Below are 19,524 nucleotides of genomic sequence, written 5' to 3' on the forward strand. Positions count from 1 at the left end.
GAAACATTTTCGAGGGGTAATAGAAACACCTTCAGCAAATTGAAGCTGCAAGCAAAACTTAGTCAAAGAGAAGCAGTTTTCATAACCACTCCAACACATACTCATTTACAGTCATGTGCAGAGTCCAGTTTAGATCTGTGTCTCCATTTGGTGTAGTTTGGCTGTTGCCACTGAAGGGGGCTTTGGAGTTTTCTTAGTTTGGTTGGTTTTTGCATGAGTTTTGAGGATGGGGTTTTTTCGGTTCTAAACTGAGGTAAAGGGGTAGAAAATTAAGTTAGTTAGCAATTTAGATCTGATATTCTATCACATTAGGGAAAGCCTGAGCTTTCCAGGAACACTCATGAAAGGGCACCACACTTTGGGGAGAGTGTGCTGGCTCTCTACAATGCTCAGGCTATCAACAATTTTCCTGTTATGATTTGGTTGTATGATTTATTTCAGATTTGTTATCCTACTCTGCCTGCACCCTCTACAATTAATACCGGCCTTTCCTCTTCCTCTTCCCTCCTTACCTCACACATGCACTTCAGATCAAAGTTGTATAAAAAACAAAGTAAATTATGGGAAATCTTTCAGTTTTCTGAGGTTACTGTTAGCGGGGTTGTCAGCTGTCCTGAAAAAAGGCAATTATTATTTCTTCAGGTGTATAGGCCAAGTGTAGGAAGGTAGTTTTGCTCTGCCAGTGGCTACTTGGGCAATATTAACTGTGCAACTCAAACACTGAAAAAGAGAATGAGTCACTGAAGAGTGCACCATAATCTAAAAATCTAGTATTCTTGATTCTATCAAATGTAAACAATAAACAGTCTTACCTACTTCTATATAATACTACGTCCAATCTGTTCTGTTATTCATAAAGCTGTCCATTCAAAGTAACACATTTAAGTTAGATCCTGAAAATAAGTGCCCTGCAAGTATTTCTCAGGCCCCAAGGGCACTAACAGGCCTTTATGGACCTGACCATGGGGCTGACCATGACTCCCACTCATGAGTCCAGCAGCCCCATTTCAGCTCCTCTCAAGGCATTAATTAGTCTGTGCCTGAGCTAGTAGCAAGAGTGTCAGTCACCACCAGCTCAGGTGCCTGCAGATTTTACACAAAAATGAATGCATTAAACTAATTTCTGTGAAGCAGCTGCCTTATAAAGGGCTTGTATTCTACCTGAAATTGTTTTACATAGGTAAAAGCAGTAATGCAGGCCATCTCAAATCAAGCCTTTGTTGCTGATGTGTTCCCTGCCTGGGTATGGGATAACACAGTAAATGCATTAGAAACCTTTCATGCTATCTGGATTATTTTTGCTTGCAGGGGAAAAAAAAAAAAAATCCCACACAGTGTGATAGTGGGTGGGAGCAAGTTAACATATATAAATTATTCTTTGATGCCTCACTTCAGTCCCATTGTTCGGCCCTGGGAGTATTTAGAACTATTTTCATAGGTCTGGGATACAATCCAGCATCTGTGTAAACACATTTTTGTCCCATGGTTCTTCTTATAGCTTTGGTTTTTCAGCCCTTGTACATCAAATTAAGGTTTTGTTGACATTTTCCAGAATAGTTTTACTTCATACTATTATTTCAGAGGAAAAGGAAGCACTACTAGAGACCCCACTCCCAGGAGTGAATTTGACTTCCTTTCCAGCGAAAATGTTTCCAAAATCAATTCCCTCTACCAGATGTTTTTAATTGTATTATGGAGGTATTTACAGATGAAGTTCATTATTGTTTCAGGAGAAATCTAAAGTTTCAGCAAGAAGTGCCATCTAATTTCAGATAACGTCCTGCAGAAATCTACTGAATCCCAAAGATTATTTTTGCAACTTTAAAATAAATAACATGTTTGTCATTAATCACAAATGTACACTCCAAAACGAAACACCAGAAGACACATATTTCATTCTGAAGACCATGCATACTACTTATCTAGGACTGGACACTGGCACTCACACTCCTCTGGTTCCCATAGCACTTCATGCTGGAAATCAATGAGTCTACCTTCAGAACAGGCACTGGCTAAGGGTGCAGCTCAGCTCATTGTGCAGTGCAAGTGTCCAACAGAAAATCAAGGGACTGAGTGCAGTTTCCAGGCTGGGCTTGCAGTGCATTGCTGGGGCACAGCCCACGGACATTCTCGCTCTCTGGCTTGAGGTCTTCTGGGGCCATGTGGTATAGTCCAGTATGGTGAACAGCAAATTCAAAATCATAAAGAACAGGGTAGCCAGCATCTCTTGAACTCAACAGCAAACTTGAACTGAGACCATAGAGTCCATGAAAAAGAGTTTCTGGAAACTCCTGGAGTAAGTACAAGTACGTGGCATGTGGAGAGCTGAGCTGAAGGCAACTCAGACTGACTCCTTGCTCTATAAATTATGTCCAGACCTTGTTACGGCTTTGCAATTTAATTCTATAGGTGCATTCCAGTGCAGCAGATATAGGGATTATTTCTATTTTATTGCAGAGTGCACTTAATGCAAAATGTCATTAATACTTTCCCTTCCCAAAATGTGCAAAGCAGTAACTGATACTGGAATTTACTCTGAATGCTTTCTTTTGTCTCATCTCCACTCATTCTCCTAAACCACCTTGCTTTGTATAGACTTAATTGCATACAAATAAAGTTCAGAAAATGAGATATTTTTATTCTTTTCCATTGATATTTTTATCTTGGTGAGATGCTGAATGGAAATGCAAGCTGCGTATCTTCACGGGGGTTATTATTTGAATAATCATATTCTTTGTACACACTTGATGGAACGCAGTTCTTCTGCTTAACTAGCTTAACTGATAGTGGCTTTTCTGAAACTGTGACAGAAGAAAGCAAGCAAATTGATTAAAAGAGAAATCACAGATGTCTTCAGTGCCTTAGTATCCTCGGTCCCTTTTCCCCTTGTCATGTATTTGCACAGCACAGCTCATGCTTATCTGAGCCCACACGTTATCCCTCTGGATGTTTGCTTTCTTCATGAAAATTCTTCTTTTATCCTATTATGCCTAAGATTATCAGGTCTTTTGGATTCAGATTCTGAGCATCCTGCTGGTGTGATTCCTGGAACAGGGATTAAGAACAATAAGAATAAACATCTTGTCCAGTCTCTCTCTCTCTCTCTTCTTTTTTTCAGTCTTTGTTTTCAACAACAAGAGAACAAAGCAAACTAAGTGCACAGCTTTTCCTTCTAACTGCATGCAATGTTATACATGGCAGTAATCTTGAAAATTCAATTTTAAAGTAGTACATGTTTAAACAATATCAGTCCCAGATATAACTAGCCCCACATGTACTTTGTTCTTATGCTTGTCTTGAAATGGTTTTAAGCAGAATTTTCTCCACTATTTAGTCAGTGTAGTCCAAACCTAGGAAAGCAGGTAAAAACTTGCTTCCCCAGAAAAGCAATTCTCTGCTGGATTGAGGTTTTTTAATAATGAGGGTGTTATTTTTTTCTGAATGTGATTTATGATAACCAAATGAAGTAAGCAACTCGATCTGAATAGATCTAGTTCCTTTATTATTCTGTCAGCTAGAGCTCTACAGACCTGCAAAACATTTGATCATATCTGGATGGAACTAGAACTCAGATTACAAGTTGGAACTTGAAAATTTGTAGCTCAGTTCTTGCTGGGTTCTGCCTTGTTGCTATCTTAATTTACAGAGTTCTGAGATTTTCCCTAATTACTTAGATCTTTTCCCAGCAAGTCATACACACATTGTTTTGGGAAGATAGTGATATTCTTCCCTTGTGGTCAATGTTTAAGACACAGTTTTTAGAATTTTCTCAACTTATTTTCCTCATTTGGTCTGTAGAGGAGAGGAAAGAAACGATTGAAGTTAAATCTCTTTTAATATAATATGTCCAAAATAATAAGTCTGGGAAGAAAGGTCTTTCCAGAGATTTTTCTCTGTTAAAGAGAACACAAATCTGAAACATTACCTATCATTGGAAAATAAAGTGTACCAAACCCCTTAGAATATTTAAAAAATATTAGATACAGCTCGCAAATTCAGGTTGTCAGCTTTGGCTCCCATTCATGTAGACAGCGAATTATTTGGGACTGGCTGGACATTCCTCCTTGCGAGTAAAAGCACTGTTTGTATGAGAGGTTTTCCAGAAGTCTACTGGAATTTCCCTTTTTCCCAGCTGACAATTTTTCTTGTCAGTTGTGTCTTTTTTCCACTGTGACCAACTATTTTATTAAAGATAAAATCCAACTTGTTGCTCCATTTAGTGAGATTTCTCTGGTCCAGTTGTACTCATAGCTTTAAAATTTAGGACACACTTGGCACTTTTCCATAATTTCTTCTGTAGATTTTACTAGAGAGCTAACTGCTGCTTTGAGGCTGAAGCATACTGAGCTGGATTCCTGAGCTGGATTCCTGAGCTGGATTCCTGCTAAGATCAAAAGCTAAGTGCATTTATTATAAAGGCACTGATGGTATCTAATGAAGTAACAGCCTTCTGTATCAATGGAAAGCCTTGTATTACTTCAGTAAGATTGGATTTGGCTTCAGTAACTGAAAGCTAATATTAGAGATCAAGAATGAACTATTAAATTTAACACGTTACAGATCCTTTAGAATTAGATGATAAAATTTTCCTCCTTGATGTTTATACTACTTATGATGATAAGAGAGTTCACTGGGAGCAGCAGCAAGTAGAGTTTGATAGATTAATGTATTTATTTATTTATTCTGATCGGTTGATGTGGCTAATGCTTAGAACAGAAAGAAGAGGTTGCTCTTGCCAATATGGTTTTATTATGCTCTCACTGTCTTATTCTCAGAATAAAACCTAAAAACAATGAGTGGAATTGAGAAGAGAATTAAGCACATTGTATTCTCTTGGTGTTCTTATTTCATTACATTGTCATAGAGAAAACCTTTACATGGTTTATTGGCCTTGAATAGTGTTGACCAATTTTTGTTGGAAGAATATTCAGTTACATCTTAAAATAATATTTCACTGTTAACTTCAGTATTGTTATGATGACATATAATCAAGCAAAACAAAAAGAACATTTAGGATCCAATGTAATTTTGTTTAATTTAATGTTTATTGGGACATCTTTTGAAGAAAACACCAATAAGACATGTTGTACAATGTTGTCAGTCATGCCTGTACACTAATTTCATATTGCTGTAAAGAAGGCTATAATTAATTTTTGACTACCCAGTACAATGCAATGTTGTCCTTGCAAGTCTTCAAAATATTTTAATGTATTAAATGCCAGTTAATTTCTAGAAAGAGCAACTTTCTTTATATATTAAGTTACACATAGTTACATAAGGGAGAAAGAGGGAAAATTGATGTTTTGTTTTGTTTTTTTTTAGTCAAATCGATCCAACACAAGTCTGGAAAAGCCAGATTATTATTTTTTTTTACAGCTCTCATATTACCAGTGAAAGAATTATTTTATATTAAAAGACTCCTGTGACCTGTTGCTTTTAAAAGATGTGCTTAGATGTAATTTGATGTAATTTTGGATATCATTTGAGAATCATAGGTTACATGAACAAAAATATTATTTATTAACAGAATTGCTCTTAATGCCCAAGCCAAGAAGAACTAGTGCAGATTTTCTCTTTTGATTTGCATTTAATTGGTGCATTTCACATGCACAAATTTTGTAGGGCAGAGCAGGATAACCGCTATCTTTATCACTTTGCTTTCCTACCAAATAAAACTGTGCTCCTTGAGAATTCTGATGTACCTTAGAGGTTCCTGGCTGAGTTGGCCAATGAAATGGTACACCTTCAGATGAAGACCCCAAATTAATCAACACCTCCTGGAAGTAAAAAAAACCAACCATGTACAGTTCAAAGCTTTTATTTCTGTGCAAGAGGAAAATTATGAAGAACTAGTAAATAACTACAGCATATTCTTCTGTTCCCTTCTCATCCTTTGGTGAGGCCAGGTCTAGCACTTCACATTGTGAAAGGCCTCTTCAAAAGGAAAATCTGAAGATTTTACTGATTTTGCTGAGGTTTTTGTTAGGAGGTTTATAAGGCTTTTTCTTATTTCCCTTCTGTGACAAGATGAGTTTAGCGGAATCCATTAAACTTTCCTTTCCTATGAGTCCTTTAGTAGTCAGCATTCCCATTTCAGCATAAGAAGAATGTCTGCTGAGTTCTTTATGGGTATTTACTGTCTCTGTTTAGTGAGAAGCCACTCAAGCACACATACACCATCCTGGGAGCCATACACACACCACCTGGGTCCTACCTGCTAGGACCAGATTCTCTGTGCAGTGGTGACTCCAATGCCCCTTTTGACTTCTTTCACACCCATTCTCACTCTTGAGTGATTTCTTTTTCCTTATTTTTGGCCCTATGTTTCCCATAGCAGAGCCCCAGGTATCAAATTACATATATATTTTTAAAAAAGATATTAAAAATCAGATAGTAGAGCAGAAAACCAGCTTGAGTTGGGTGCCTCTGGAAGGGACACCTAACAAATACGTCCCTGGGCAATTACAGCCTTATGATCTGTGCACCCACCTCTCAAATGGTTTTCACATGTTCTTCACACACCTTTTGGTCCAGTGCTGGTTTCTGATCTGGGGTCTTCTGAAACATTTTTGGATTCCTTCTCTGTCTCCAGGCAGACCATTAACTGTTCTTACCCTGTCAAGTTGCATTTCTCCTGATGTTTGCAGGCTCCGTATCTTCTGGTTGCACTTCTTGTGCACCTGCTTACTGGGAGAGCATAGGAAACAGAGAAGTCCTAGACCCTGCTTAGCAACAACCGAAACATCAGTGTGTTACCAACATTCAAACCACAGCACTGTACCAGGTACTAGGAAGAAAATTAACTCTATCCCTGCTATAAGCATATCTAAGTGAAAGTTCACAGCTTATGGCCGAGGGCTTCAGAAAATTTAGCTATGCACACTAAGTCTGTAATGCTAAACAAACAGTATAGCAAATCCCACAACAGTTTGCTGAAAACCCTGCATCCTAGTCTAAACAATTGACTCTGAACAATGTATTCTATTTAAAGGCTACTTATTTAAACTAAAATAACAATGCAAACAAAGTTGGATCCTACTCAAGCCAATTATGTAATTTTACTCTTTTCTGGGATGATCCTAAACTAACAGATGATATTGAAGTGTTTCTTGTATGCTTTGCAATAGCTTGCTCTTTCTTACTCTATTTCTTGTTCTTTCTCTGTCTCTCTTTATTTTCCTTTTCCTTTTTCTCCTTTTCCTTTTTTTCTTCTCCCCCTTTCCCTTCCTTTCCCCCTCCTTCCCTTCCCTCTTTCTCTCTTCACAACCCACACTTGAAATTGCAAGGGAGAGATGATGGTGTTACTGTAAGCACTGTTCTAAATTTCTATTCCACTTATACTTTAAAGAAGTGTGTAATAGAAAAACAATACAAAGTAGAGCAGGAAGAATCTTTTGCAGGTTGTTTGAATTGGTCCTCTATCCCAAAACTGAATCAATTATATCTGTGTTGTCTCTGAGAAATAGACAGTGGAGCTATTTTTAAAACATTTTGCTAATGAAGATTCCACGTCCTTCCTTAGTAATATTTTTAAATCTTCAAGAAAAATGATAGGTCCCTTCCTTTGTTGCACAGTTTGTCCCTGCCTTCTATGTCATAAGTTGATGTGGGTGCCAACATATCAATTAAGGTATTTTTCTTCACATTCTTCACCATTCTGCACAAATGGAAAACTACTTTCTTGGCAACTCCAGCTCCTAAGAGCTTTTCACTCCAAGGTTTTGCTTCCACTTTTCCTCCAGGCTCCGCCTATGCATGCACACAACTCTGGCTGGTGTTCTGCTGTCTGCACTGTTAACAATGAGCAGGGACTGATAAGGTCTCACTCTCTCCAGGCTGCTTTCCCTCTGCGTTTATATAAGGTAGAGTCTAGCTGGACTTGGGATACATGATGGCAGCATGCTGAGCCTGCCCCTGTCACTGGTAGTGCTGTGCCCTGCAAAGTGACCCTGCTTCTCTCCTGACCCAGCAGGTCATCATTTCTTGGCTTCCCTGTGGGCCTGAGGTTTCACATGGGAAAATGGGAGTATGGTACCGACTGGAATGAATCAATCCAGTTCCATTTTTATCTGCAGTTATGCTGGAAAAAACAGACTATTCTCCAGCAAATTCCGAATAGTTTAATAGTTTCACTCCCACCATCAGATATATTAGTTTTCCAAATGAGAAGTACTTACTCCTACCTCTGATGGCATCCAGCTGACACCTTGGTCACTAGGGGAGATCAGTTCTCTTCCTGCCATTCTACTAGCAGCACTTTCCTAAATACATTTCTTTTTCTCACAACCATCTACAAAGGGACACCTAACAACTGTCCTCTAGACAAGGAACTACAACTAAGCAGTCCAAGCAAAAGGTCTTTTTCAAAGTTTGAGAGCAGCTTTAGGAGTGACATAGGATCTGTTGTTCACATACCTCTTCTAGACACTCAAATCCAGCAGTTACTGTCATTCGAGCTTTATCCCTTCATTGGACAAACCCAGCAACAGCACCTGGCTGGAGCTGTAACAACTCTGGCACACCATGTGGTAAGATCCTAACCTAACCTGAAGGACCCAGCTGAGGTGTTTAGCTCCTGCCAAGGCAGCGTAGGGCAGATGTGACCTGGAAATGCCAGGTGGCAGACACTGAGGACTAAACAGCCACTCTCACTGCAAGTATACTTCCTTGTCTTCCAGAGACATACAGTGGTGCACTATAACACTAGAGGCCATGATGCAATAGGAGGTGCACAGCACACTCCTCACCAAACAAATCTCACAGGAGCTGTGTGAGTCACACTAGGTACTCCAGCTCATGAGCCACACTAAGTAGGTACAAGCCATGCATATGTATGTTTGTAACTGCCTGTTTGCAAGCTGTGATTGAATAGGTTTGTTATCTAGCTATGCAAAATTGTTTAGCTATGAAGCTCATTGTTTTTATTTTATGTTATTTGTGTTAAAGGTGTTCAGATGGGTATTTTGTGTTAATGGACAACTGCATAGAAATAGGCACTATTATTAGTTAACTATGAATGCCTGTCTCTGGGGGAGTTCTGCGTCATGTTGCACTCCATTGTTTTGGCTTGTTTTAAAGATTGCTAAAAGCCATTGGATGTTCTTATCTCTACCATCAAAAGTGTTTTTCTCCCAGAGGCCTCCAACACGGAAGGTTCTTGAGGCTATACACACTGGGGCCACCAGCTTGGGTAGGTGATGAAGAGCAAAGCCCTGCAACAGCAAGCGGGTTGTGCCTTTCTCAGTGCAGGCTCCCAGTCAGTGGACATTTAAAGGACGACTTTGTAAAGATCCAGTAATGAACTGGTTATATAATTTTCCTTTTTTTTTTTTTTTTCCTTTCATGATGTTGAATTGCTTGAATTTTGCTCCATCTCGGATGCGTCTTCAAGTGGTTCTTTCAATGCCAGCTTGATGCCACCACCCACAGCTCCTGCACTCAACTCCTGTTTCACAAAGAGGATTTGGGCAGTTGCCTGACCACCTTATCCAGACACCTATAATCACCTCGTCTCACCCCACCCCATAAGTGTTTCATATAGCTGAACTTTTCCATTGCTTATGTGATGGATTGCAAGTGGTGGTTGCCTCAGACAGGTGTGCCACATCCCCAGAGAAATAGCTTGCTCTTTTATGTGTTTGCTCAGGTTATTGTAGTGACTACCTTCCAGCAGGTGATATTGAACCTCTCCTTCCTTTCCCAGACTCAACCCCTACTTCCTCTTCCTCTAAAATATTCACATTTTTTTTCCAGAACCACTAGGTGTCACAAGTACTCACATCTAAACCATAAAATCCTCCAAAATCTTATCCCGTTGATCTTGATATTTTCCTTATTTTATTGAGGTGGCCAAGAATTGGGGCATCAACTTGCTGTAAATGTGGGAGCTGCCAGAGGTAATAAAAAATCAGATGCATCAAAATGATGCTTGCAAAGCAAGTCTATAGTGTTTCATAGCAAACAATTTTACTTACAAGGGAGTTAGGTCTGTCATCGAAGGGCCTTAATTCAGCTAATCATAGAAAACTAATAAATGAGATTTGAAAGATCAACAGGCTGCATCTAACACAAGGAAATATGCTGGTGAAACAGGGTGTGTAGAAGTAAAATGCAGAATGAGCTCCACCCTGAAAAAGGCTTATGGTTAAGAAACAGAGCAATCCTCAGATTAAATTTAGATGATTTTCAAACTAAAACTGAGTAATCCATGCCACTAATGAGGCACATCTTCCTTTTCTTCCCACTCTTGTTCCCGTTTTTCTGTTTATAAATTAATCAATCATTCTTGCCCAGCAGCAAAAGTTTTACACTCTCTGGGAGGACATCTCAACTCCCCAGTGGCACCTGTGGTACACCACTGGGGGGGGAGCCTGAGATACTGATCTTTTCTGAAGATAACATTTCAGTTTTTCAAATGTTGCAAAATGTATTTTTAAGATATTTTATCCTTGATCGTGTCAAACTACATTATTATTATTATTATTATTATTATTATTATTATTATTATTATTATTATTATTACTAAACTGCAGGCAGACATTTCCATTTTCAAGTGTACTTCCCTTAAAAACCCCACCCCTCCAGCACTCCACTACCATGCAGTACCTCAGCCTGCATGGATACTGTCTGCACTTTCAGTGCTCCTCGGGGCACAGCTCAGTGCACCTCCATACTGTGCACTGACCAAAAAGCACCAGGGAACATCCACCTATCAGGAGGGAAACCTGAATCTTCTCGTCTGGGACCTTAGTGCAGCTGAGTTCCGTGGCAGACACAAGCCTTTGCAGCTTCTCACTGACACGTGCTTACATCAGCAAGATCTTGGGCTGAAGCATGGAACAAGAATGGAGGGAGATGACCACAGGGGATGGGAAGTACATGGCAAAAGGAGTATGCATGAATAATAGTCTAGTGACAATCCTGCTGCTGGTATTATAAACTACAAGGTAACCCAGTATCTTGCAGCAGCAACAGTCTGAGGGCACAGCAGTAGGGCAGGAGGACCTGGCTTTACTGTATTTTCCCTCTCGTCAATCCCTACAAGCTGCTTCTCATCCATTTTGAAAAATGCCCATGAAAAGCATGCCAATGGTTCTGTATCCCAGCATCTGCCACATCACTGACTTCAATTCTTTTAGTTGGTGTGAGAGCATGAAGACAGACGTGGGAGACAGGCTTGCTGAAAGGTTGTAATGCTTCCATGGGTCTGCTCTGAGCATACTCAGAAATACAGCCACCTCCATTCTCATGTTTTTAAAAGGATTGCCTGAAAATTAGCACTGTTTTATACACAGAAATAGGCTTGATCAAATATGGTATTACTGCATGACATTCAAAGAGATAGTGTTATAAATCTGGAGTGGCTGATGATGTTGTCATTTTAAGCTGGCAAGATGAGAGCATAATGACTTTGGGCTATACCAGATGGTGACTTGAGGCACTCAGGAATACTGAGCACTGCTCTTGGAATAGAATGCATCACCCTGAAAGAAACAAAGACCATTCACTCCTTTTCTAAAATAGTATTTCAAAGATAAAGATTGACATCACCATGTAGCTGTGAGCAATTGCTTAATAAAACTAGATAATGCTTATTAGTTGTGCCATACAGTCCACTATCAGTCACGTTAATCACTCGTGCAAGACAGCTAATTTGGTCCTAAATGTGCTCTTTAAAATGAATGCTGAAAGTTACTGTTGTTAAGTAGCCACTTGCTGCACATTTATGACATGCTATTTGGTACGTTGCTGCAATAGCCTAAACTGTGCTTAAAGGCAGAGTTCAATTCTAGATAATGTTTTGTTAATAACCTACCCTGTAAACAAATACAATCAATTATGGACAGAGGTAATTACAGTGTTGAATCATTTTCTTTCAACACTTAAATAAAAAAATCAGATCGATTCAGAAAGATTTTGAGCCTTACTTGTATATAAATAAAGGTGTGTCCTGAACCATAATAGGTGCAATTACAAAGATAAGATTAAGGAGGTGCCAGCTTTATTCTGGTTTTATATAAGTTTTCCGAGTAACTTTGTGACAAGGAAAGATTTTTGTAGGCCAACTCTCTCTGCAAAACAAGCATTTCCCAGGCAGGAATCTCTCTATCTCCCTTCCTTTACAGGGCCTAGCTTTTTTAGGGATATTTCCTTGATTTACCAATCAGAAACAATAACTGAAAAAACCAAAATCAATTAAAAAAAGAATATTACGTTTTGTTACCACTGGGGTGTGCCACTTAAAAGGATTATGTTTTGTGCCCTGTAATTCATTCTTCTACGGCTTCATGCTGGACCAGCGCCCTTCCCATTCATCTGGCACGTTTCCTATATGAAAATCAAGCTACTTGGCAAAATGCTCAGATCCATCACTGCTCTCTTCTTTTAGAAAGAGGAAACAAAGGAAGAAGAGGTGCTGTTTTTTGGCCAATGCCACGCAAACATAGCAATCAAAGACCAGAGGAAAGAATCTGTGTCCCTACCAGCAAGATGCATTGCACCTGAAATTTGCCATTTGGGTAGTCCTCTGCTTTTAGCTAAATAGTTAAGCTCTTTGTCTTATCATCAGGAAACCTCAGATATTTGCAGAAGCAAGATCATCCTACCTCCCTTGCACACCTATTTTGTAAGAGGATAATCCCCTAAGAACATGCCTCTCTCTCCATTGGTGAGGTTACCCCAGACAAAAAGCCTATCCGAGATACCCAAGTTTTAGAATGTGACATTAAAGTGTGTTGAATCCCCCAGCTAGTTCACTTCCTAACTCACTGGAGCATTTTTAGCCTGGATAAGAGCAGGTTTAGGGAGCACCTGCATGCAGCCTTGCAATACTTACACAGAGACTGCTAAGAGAAGGGAGACAGGTTTAACACTAATTTGCATGGTGGGATGAGATGCAATGATCATAAGCTGAAATAGGGAAGTGTCTGACTGGATATCAAGAAAAATGTTTTCCCGCTGAGGAGAGCCACGCAGTGCCAGAGCTGTGGGTTGTCCAAGCCTGGAGAGGTTTCTGTGTTGTCTTTCATGCTGAAATAGCACACACGGGATATTATACCTCAGAGGCAGTCTGTGAGATTGAGATGAACATTAATGCAGGCTCTAGACAAAGATTGTATCAGAGGACTGTATCAGATGTAAATAAGGCATCAGGTTCAAATTTAGGTTCAGCTGGCACCTCCAAAAACTGAGTTTTCAGAAACATGCCTGTTCTTTAAAGAACTTGGCACCATTCTTTAGCACAGTTGCAGTGGCTCTTGCTTTGGTGTGTCAGGAAAACATAAGAAATAAAATCTGCTTTGGAGTGAAATAAAGTGACACAGCAAAAAGATAGATAGATAGATAGATAGATAGATAGATAGATAGATAGATAGATAGATAGATAGAGTGCACAGGTATATGGAAGCATAGATAAAAGAGACTCAGAAAAAATGTCTGATTGATGATTTAATAGATTTAATACTTTTACTACATTCTATTAGCTTTACAATGTGACATTTCCTCTGAAGACAGCTCTTAAATTATTATTTTATTTTTTTGTATAAGGAGGCTTGATTAGAAAAAAACCTAAATATCTTCAATCAACACTGAAAAGGTGGAACACTCAAGATGTTTCAGTAACGGAGACCAGTCAGGGAAATGTCATACAGGCAGATCCTTCAGTTAGCTGGAAATAGGTGATGAAAACTGGTATAAAGAGAATCTAAATTCTGTGCAATTTGAGAAATATTTAGTCTGTGCCCTAAATTCTGCAGAGTTCAGATCTGGAGCGCTCTTGGCTTTTGCCTTGGGGAATGGTACAGTGTAAAGTTTGTGCACAGGTTTCCCATTGGCTTTTGGAGCAGATTCATGCACTGAAGAAAAGCCAAGTTAGTGTTGGATATTGATTTCTCAATGCATTGCTAGCGTATTTCTTATTGCAAGTAAATTGCACAAAAATGAAAAAAACCCTATAAATAGATCTACTTAGTACACAAGAACAATATTACTTACCATGTCCAGTGATGCTGATGCTTTTGACTGATTAAACAAAAAAAATACAGGGGAAGTTCTTAAAAACCACACATTTCTGTCAACACATTTTCTTTATCTACTAGATAACAGACAAAAGCATGAATATGCTAGACTTTTCAACACAGGTTTGTTGTTCTCCATTTCTTATTTAGAAATCAGTCATATCTCAGCTTGCTTTGTATCTGGTTGAACATGGATATTGTATTTTCATAAATCTTGACCCTTTTTAGTGTAGAAACATGGGAATCATGCATTAAAAAATATTGCTGTAACATTGTTGTTTAATAGTTATCTCAGAATAAATCAGAGTGCTATGGCACATGACTTTGACAGAACAAAATTTTTATTAATATCATAACAGACAAATGAGCAAGTGCTTTTAACTATTGAGGATCATCTAATTACATCCGTTTGTTGAGCAATAAATAACACAGAAGGCAACTATTAGACTGGTTAGTGAGCAAGACTGTAAGACTGACATTAATCTTCTGTATTGCTTTGAGCAAATACAATTATTTGGGCATAGATCCTCCAATAGAGGATCCATAGATCCTTATGTGTCTTTTAACATTTGACTGTAGCCTCTGTGCTTTTCTTTCACATCTGAAAGATAGAATGATAATACTTGTCTACCTCACAGGCATTTCTTGAAATGCTCAGTAGAATAAAATAATGGGGTCATAGAAGCAGTTGAGGGAAGAGGATATGAGAAGCGAAACAACTAAGTAATGCATTTTAGAACTATGCTAATCAATTCCTTCCCCAAATTTGGACTAAAATAATACAAAAAACCCCACACCTTCGTAAGTCCCAACTTAAGTGATAGTCTTTTCCTCCACACTCAATTATTAGTGTGGCACATACAGAAACAGATATGGCCTGCTTTTTTGTCCTCAGATACAGATCCTGAAAATCAAGGGATTTTTATCTTTACAACTTTTCCCTTCAACTTACTTGAAAGTTTCCACAGCTCAGCACCACCTTTCAGGTGCTGCTGACACAAAAGCCTCAGGAGATGAATTCTGTTGAGCCCTAAAACTGCTCTGACAGTGCCCAACATGAAAAGGCTCTTGACTTTACCATTTTTTACCTTTCAGTTTGGATCAAGATGTTGCCATTGTAAAAACTTTTGAGGAAGCAACCATTCAGATGTGAAAATTATCAAAACATAATGGAGATACTGCAATTCTTACAGGCTTTAAAATATTTTCATCCACTGCTTCCCTGGGCATCCTGTTCCACTGTCCATCCACTTCTTTTTCTTGCTTTTGAAGGATTTTTGCTGTTTGAAAAATGTTGGAAATTCTTCCTCTAGGCTTCAACCACTGTCAGCAGCTCCTGCAATATCATGGACCTCAGTTTTCAGGTCAGGCCAGTGACTGAAGCTAATTGCATCCTTCCTGCATAGGAGGGGCTTTATTGACTTGTTGATGTTCCACTTTCCGATTTTGAAATAGGAAAGTTATGGCCTTGACAAGTGGTCTGTGTGGTGGGTGGGGAACTGACTGACAGACCATACCCAAAGGGTGATAGTAAATAGTTTATCCTCAAACTGGCAACCAGTCACAAGTGGGGACCTCCAGGGATTGATATTGGGCCCAATGCTGTTTAACATCTGCAGAAATGACCTGGATGTTGAGATCTAGAGCACCCTGGTGAAGTTTGCTGATGACACCTAGATAAGTGAAGAGGTTGACACTCCAGAAGGGAGGGCCACCCTCCAGGATGACCTAAACAGACTGGAAGAGTGGGCTAGCAGGGACCTTGTGAAGTTCAATGGGGAGAAATGTAAGGTCTTGTACCTGGGAACACATAACCCAGGAGCACAGCTCAGACTGGGATCAACCTGGCTAGAGAGCAGCCCTGTGGAAAGGGACCTGAGGGTCTTGGTGGATAATATGCTCAACATAACTGAACAGTGTGTTGCTGTAGCAGTGAAGCAGGCCAAGAGGATTGCTGGGCTGCATCAACAAGGGCATCACCAGCAGAAATAAAGAAGCCATCATCCTGCTCTACTCAGCACTTGTCAGACCACACCGGGAGTGTTGTGTTCAGTTTTGGTCCCCACTCTACAAAAAGGATGGGGACAGGCTGGAGAGGGCCCAGAGAAAGGCCACAAGGATCATCAGAGGACTGGAGGACCTGCCGTTTGAGGAGAGGCTGGGTTTGTTCAGCCTTGAGAAAAGAAGGCTACAGGGAGACTTTATTAGCATGTTCCAGTGCTTAAAGGGTGGCTACCAAGATGGAGGCTCCCTATTTACAAGGAGTCACATGGAAAAGACAAGGGGTAATGAGCACAAGGTGCTCCTGGGGAGATTCTGATTGGACACAAGAGGTAAATTTTTCTCCATGAGAACAGTCAAAGATTGGAATAGTCTCCCAAGGGAAGTGATAGATTCCCCCAGATTGCACAGCTTTAAGTCTCAGCTTGACAGGGTGCTGAGCCATCTCATATAAACTATAGTATTACCTAGAAAGGTTGGACCAGGTGATCCTTGAGGTCCCTTCCATCTGGGCATTCTATGATTCTATGATTCTGTGTGATCAAAAGACCTCTGCAATCCGTGGAATGGACAGGCCAGATGCAGAGGTATAATGCACAACACTATGTGTCATCATAAATCCTGGACACGCTGATGGAATAGCACTAACTTCACTAAACACAGCTTTCTTGGTTCAGTTGCAAAACAGTTGCAACACAAATGAAAAACCAGTATGTTCTAAATGTCTAAGGCTTTTATACACAATTAATAGCTTCATGTGAGAGTTGGATGCACTTCTGTCCAACTTCTGTCACTCAGTCCAGTCTTCTGCTTAAAGCAGGACTACTGCTAGTACAGCATCAGGTCAGTCATGGCTTCATTCTAGCTAGGTCTTGAAAAGTCCGAGGTGGTGACTCCATTTACACACATACAGATTTGATTTGTTGTTATTCTGAGCAGCGGTAGAATGTTGTATAAGAAATGTCTTGGTTTGCATTGGCTAGGCAAAGGCCAAATCCAGGAGCCACAGCTTCTCACTCTTCCCTTCAGAGAACAGTCTACCCAGAGAAGGATGGAGATGTGTAGTTCAGAATAATTATGGTGGAAGTGATATGTCCAGAGAGCTTACCAAATACAGTCTGCCCAGTGGTCATCTAGGCATAATAAAACTCAATAGCATTTCACAGTCAGGGTCTGTACCAGAGGTGCACTTGTCCCCACATAAACTGTGCATCCCAGCTATGGCTTTCTGGTAAATACTGGTAAAGGCTTCTTTTTCCACTGGAGAATACTATAAATTTATTATTATCACCATCCCTGAAGCTGTGTTAAACACCATTAAGTGGGCTCAGAAGGAAACATCTTACCATTACCATTCAGACAGCCCACTAGGAACTGCACAGTTCCCCATTTCTGAGAATGTGCACTTTTGGATGAATGGACAAGCAGTGTCGGCTTCTAATGCATTATGGTGGAGGGGGCTGAATTACTGAATTGTGTGCCCCTCTGTGAAGGAAAAATGTCATCTACAATGTAGGTGTGTCACGCGCAAGATTTTCAGTAGGTTTCTTCAAAGTCCAATTTTTGCTTCACTGAATGCTTCTCTTGTTCCTAACAACATTCATGTTCCTTCACAAATTCCACAAAAGCTGGGCAGGAGAGATTTCTTCCAGTCTGAAAGCAGCATATTCCTTAACACATTGCCTCCCTTAACAAAGATAAATTTTATCTTAAAGGTGCCATGGAAAAACGACACACTGGCAACAGTGGACCCCCTGTCTATTGTAAACAGATAAAACTGTGTTGCCTTCCCAATAACTGCTGTTTGACTGTGAGCTGCAAAGGCAGCTTCTCAGATTGGCTCTCCATACCTGAAGCCTTCAGGTTATTGCTGATTTTCTGAATCAGTCCCAGAGGTAGTGGTGATCATTTGTCATCTCATTCCTGATATAAAACAGGATCAGAACTAATAATGTCAGCTTAGAAATGAAAGAAGAGCTACTATCATATATCAATAACACAGCATAATCAGCACTACTGGTCTCTGCTTGATTAATACCATTAAACTGAAGCTGTAAGTCTACAAGTAAATTCTGGTTCTTTGGCTCAGCTACCCAGTAAGCATTCTTTGTTACTTTTTTGACTTTTCAAAATGGCTATACCCAGGAACAACTGTTTCTGCTCTCGTTTCTTATTAGAAAACATTGTAATGCTTGCTCTGATTTCCCATTGCACTCCTTCCTCTGTGTGTTATTCATTTGATACCTTGAGTTTGAGCAGCTACTCATATTTAGTTGGCCTGTGAAACTTATGCAGAACTTGATGGCATAGAAGTAGGGTTTACCTTTGACACGATCCGGTATTCGGATACGTGGTGATTTTTTATAAAGGTGATCACAACTGGTGAAATTAAGACGCAAACGAGGCCAGATGTCACGTGCACAACAAACTTTTGTTAGAATAACACAGCAAAGATCCCTAGAGTGAATAGAACAGGCAGGAAAACAGAGACAGAAAAGAGGGGAGAAAGCAGAGAGATAGAGGACAGCAAGCAAGAGAGCATAGTTACCACCCACGGTGCAGCGATGTCGTCAGTGGGGAAGTGGTTCCTAGTGGAAAAGTACTTCCTATACACCCATAGAGTCCCAGACTTTTATACAATTCTTGCCCACTGACCCTCAATTTTCTTTCCGGAGTAGGGAAAAACTCCTATCTTCTCCGTGCTCCTCTGGGGTAGGAGGGGGGTAGGTATGGCCCCGAGTCAAGGCCTGCAGATAGTCCTTTTTGGGATAATTGCTGAGATCTCTGCATAACGAAGGGGAGGATGAGACGACTGACACCACAGGTTTAATTTATTGCAGGAGAGCATCCTGCTCCCAAAGCCAACTGCAGATCTCTTTAGTCCATCACCAGATGTTGTTTCTCAGATGTCACAAGACACACAGCAGATATCTTGCACTTATCTCTTGGATTGTTTGAGACAGGAACTATAAGTTCTGAATGCCACAACCTTCTTGACAAAAATACTTATAAACCTCAGAAACTTATCCCTCAGATTTTTTTGTTAATACCACATTTTGCAGCATAGGTAGCTAAAAATTAAATGAGACTGCAATTTTGACCAGATCTCTATCTCCAAGAAATATAGACTTTTTATCCTTGTTCTTTTGATATAAAAATTAAATTAAATTTAAATATGTGTAACTGAAGTGATCAGTGCCTTGTTATGTGCATGTAGCTATGGCATATAAGGAAGCAGGAGAGCAGGTTCTTTCTTTCCCATGTGCCACATTTAGGAGATCCTATGGAGACCCTGCTTGACCCAAGCTCTCGAGAAACTACTGTGAAGCAGTTTGTCCTTTGGGACACATAACGGTGCTGCAGTTCATGTGTGACAGAAAAAAATGGGTTTGTTTTGGAAACCTGCTAAACAGAAGACACCATTTCCACCATGATTCTCCTTCCTTCTATGCCACAGAGGCATGTCTCAGCCAGGAAGGGAAATGCACAAAGCCCACACAAGTCCTGA

The sequence above is a fragment of the Chaetura pelagica genome, unplaced genomic scaffold, assembly GCF_000747805.2.
Source record: "Chaetura pelagica isolate M959 unplaced genomic scaffold, ChaPel_1.0 scaffold76, whole genome shotgun sequence".
In the NCBI taxonomy this organism is placed as follows: Eukaryota; Metazoa; Chordata; class Aves; order Apodiformes; family Apodidae; genus Chaetura; species Chaetura pelagica.